Here is a 4383-nt window from a genome sequence, read left to right as displayed (position 1 = left end):
TTTGCTGGCAGCTGGAATTTTGCTGGCAGCTGGAAGTTTGCTGGGGCCGCTTCGGCTGTGGCTCTCAACAAAGGAGCACTGAAAGTTTGCAGCAAACCACAAGAATCTTTGAAGGAGGCATGGAAGAAGTTCTCCTGTACAGCTCTCTGGTGGAAATGACACTGCTGACACCGTGGTCTTGGACTTCCAGCCTCCAGAACTGCAAGACTACAGACTTTGGCTGAAGTCACCCAGATTGCAACACTTGGTTATGGCAGTCCTAGCAAACTAGTAAAGGCTCCTGACTAGGTCATCAGGCTCAGCAGAAGAGAGTGGAGAATGGGTGCTGCTTAGGGGACCCCCAGATCCAGGTCCCTTGGGTGGAGGCCTGGAGGAGTCATCAAGGGCCCCAGGGGGGTCATACATAAATAATAACTTTACTGATTAAGTCCCCTATCCAGTTTAAAGTCTCCCACTGCCTCTAGTCCTGGACAAAGGGAGTCGTGGGCTCTTAGAAAACCCGGTCTCCTCAGCAGCCTCCCCCACAGGGGCCGCAGGCATCTCTTCGAAGCAGAGTGGCCCTCCCTTGATGGGGGGCAGGCAGAATCCATTTAAATTACTCTCAGCTCAGGCCATTGCATCATATATTTTCCATCAATAATTTAACCATCTCAGGAATAGAGGCTCTAGGGGGTCTAAGGAGAGCAGATGCACTCCATTCATTATTGACAGGGCACTTACAGCCTATCCCTGAGTGCTGGGGGACCCTGCTCCAGGCTAGACACCTTCCCCAGTATTCATCCCTTCCTTTCCCTGCTCTTCATCCTCATCTTTTTCTACTTCTTCTCTGAAGCTGATTCCTGTCCTCTTGTGTGGAGACCTTTCAGATTTTACAGTTACCCACGTATATATATCTTGCTGTTTAACACAAGCAGAGATGCCAAAGTCTAAAAGGAAAGATGTATTTAAAGGTCTCTATTAGTTCTTGGCCATGATTAAAAAGGGTTGATTTGTGTCAAAGAACATTCATAGATTTCGCTTCTTTGTTGCTTATTTTTCTCCCAAGATCTTTTTTTTTTTTTTTTTTTTTTTTTTTTTTTGTACTGGGGATTGAACTCAGGGGGCATTTAACTGCATCCCCAGACCTTTTTATTTTATTTTTTAAATTTTGAGACAAGATCTCATAAGTTGCTGAGGCTGGCTTCGAACTCACAATCCTTGTGCCTCAGCCTCCAGAGCCTCTGGGACTATAAGCCATGTGCCACCATGCCCAGCTCAAATTTTTATATAGGGTGCTTGGCAGACCCCAGAGAGAGGAACTTTAATATTCCTTCTGATGGCTCCTTTGTACCAATTTCCTGGGAGATGTTGGTTTTGTGAGTGGTGGTGTTGGGGGATGCTGTGAGTACCTGTGCTGTAAGCACAGAGAGAAGCAAGGCTGGGGAGATGGAATCAGAACAGTAGGGTCAACAGTGTGCTGGTGTTCCCTGCCTGGCACTTTGAATGGACAGAAGCCATTGCTAGGGATGAGATCCAGAGGTGAAGGGCCTGGTTTCACCAGATACATAAGATTCCGGGTTCATCCTGCACTGTCCTGATAGGCCTAGATTTGATGGCCAAAGGAATACCCAGGGACACAACCTGTGAAAAGACCAGTCAGCAGTGATGATGGTGAGACAGCTTTAAGTAGTATCCCAGGCAGTGGACATGAACAAGTATGATTTGGAGCAGAAGAGAAATAATGTAAGCTGGGAGCAGTGGCGTACACCTGTAATCCCAACAGCTTGGGAGGCTGAGACAGAAGGCAGCCTCAGCAAAAGTGAGGTGCTAAACAACTCAGTGAAATTGTCTCTAAATAAAATACAAAATAGGGCTGGGGATGTGTCTCAGTGGTTAAAGGCCCCTGAATTTAATCCCCAGTACCAAAAAAAAAAAAAAGAGAGAGAGAGAGAGAGAGAGAGAGAGGAGGAGTAATGTGAGGACTCTCCATGGTGACTGCAACTGGCAGATTAGTGAGGGGGACACAGGTATCCCTAGAAGTCTCTCAGAGAATTAAACAGCAATGGTGGTGGCAGAGTCTATCATCCTATAATCAAGCACTCAGATCTTATGAATTGGGACATTAATGTTAACATGGTCTCCTTGGAACTCATAGCCTATGGAAGCCTATAATATATGATTTATATCCTAAATATAGGATGATTTAAAAAGTTAAGAATCATTTTCTAATATTTATCATTCAGTGTTTGGTTATCTAGAGTTATGAAACAAAATACCCCAACATTTAATAGCTAAATGCAACCATTTATTTTTCTCATGATTTTGTAAGTCAGGAATTTGGGAAGGGCTTCCCTGGATGGTTTACATCTGTCCATGGTGTAACCCCGAGAAGCCGGAGGACATATTTCCAGGAGGGGTTTCACTCTAATATCTTGTCCATTTAGCACTTCTTGACCCTCAGGGCCTATGCACATGACTTGAACTTACAGCCTGGGAGTCTCAGGGCAGCTGCTTTTGTTAAGTGACAGCTGGCTTCCAAGGGCCAGTCCAGTTAAGGGCTACAACAGGAACTAGCCCAGGATGGTTTTTACTGTACAATATTGATGGAAGAAAGCATGGAGTCCTCCATGGTCAAAGGAGTGACGACATAGACCTCCCACTTGACAAATGTAAATGTAAATGTGAGGTACTAATATGGCCATCTTTGGAAAATAATCTACCACACACATAATTACATTATGCTTGAATATGTAACATAGTTAAAACTAGTTGAAAAGAAGTAATCTTAGTTGTTCCTGTAATCTTTACAAAAGTTTACTGTACATACCTCATGTAACATGTTAATCCAATACACTTACTTCAGACTCAGAGTATCTCATCAATGACAATGGCTGAGATGATGACCATCATATGTCCCTTCATTTTCTTAAGGCTATTGAGGAAGAGTGGCTTAAACATAAAGTTCAGGAGACTAAGTAATGAATGACCTTTGGAAAGTTTACAATGGTCATTGAATTTCCTCCTATACTAATTGTGTTCAGTTGATGAAAAGACCAAGTTACACAACACATATTTTCAAAGAATTGACTTTGAAAACAATATAGGGTATGGTCAGGAGTTTATTAGGCTTTAGAATCAGATGAAACTGGGCTCTTGTGCTGGCTCTGTCATTTATTAACTGTGTGACCTTAGGGAAAGATTCTTAACCTCTCCCAACCTCAGTAGCACTTACATTATAAAGTTGGTATCAAGAGTTCCCATCAATCCTTGCTGTGCAGCAACCCCAAAACAGTGAAACAGCAACTTATTTCTTATAATGCTGCAGGTTAGGAAATCAGGAAAAGATCAGCTGGGTGGTTCTTCTGCTTCACTTGGCTTCAGCTAGGGCAACTCTCACAGTTGCATTTAGCTAACTATTTGGTTCATCTGGAAAGTTAGATGTCACTCATATGTTGGTGCCTCTTTCTCTCCCACGTGGTCTATCTTTATTCAGTAACCTACAAAAGCTTCTTTACAGTGTGGTTTTTAGATTCCTTGGAGTATAAGTAGAAGTTTCTAGGTCTCTTAAGAGTTAAACTCAACCCTTATGGCCACTTCCACTTGTCTGTTGGTCAAAGCCCCTCACAAGACCAGACCAGATCCAAGGTAAGGGGAGAAGGACTCCACCTCGTTGCAAGGAGTGACATGTGAATGCAGGGAAGAGAAGACTTGTCCACATCTATCTTTGCAGACTATCTATCACATTAGAATCCTGTGAGATAATTTATATAACATTCACAGCATAGTGGTCTGGCATTCAATAAATGTTTACCAATAATAATTTTTAAATGAGTAATATAAATCTTATTTTTTCCAAAATGTTTTGATTTCCCAATTAAGAAAAATAATGGACTGGGATTGAAGCTCAGTGATAGAGTGCTTGCTTGGCATGTAAGAAGCCTGGGTTCTATCCCCAGCACCACCAGAAAAAAAAAAAAAAAAAAGAAGAAGAAGAAAGAAAAAATCATTACACAACAAATTTATTTTTTTCTCCCTAACTACTTCGCCTTTATCTTTATTAATGTTTTAATCTTCACAACAAATCCTAAGAAATCAATTCTATTTTCCACATTTTACATTAGGAAAATTTAGAAAAAATATTGAACTTCTCTTAATGTTAAGGGGCAATACACTTTGATGAATTGAAGATGTAACCACAAATGCAAATATTTGATCACAAGGGATACATATACTTCATTTACAGAAACTACAAAATTTGTAACATCACTAGCACTAAATCCAAAGCAACTGCGTTTCTAGGCGCAGACCCACCCAACGATGTTCCATTCTTCATGTCCTGGGAAAACATCAGCTGGGTGGTTCTTCTGCTTCACTTGGCTTCAGCTAGGGCAACTCTCACAGTTG

The sequence above is a fragment of the Spermophilus citellus genome (genome assembly GCF_964194105.1).
Source record: "Spermophilus citellus genome assembly, chromosome: 14".
NCBI classification, from domain to species: Eukaryota; Metazoa; Chordata; class Mammalia; order Rodentia; family Sciuridae; genus Spermophilus; species Spermophilus citellus.
The sequence above is the reverse complement of the archived record's forward strand: the minus strand, read 5'-3'. Positions refer to the sequence as shown.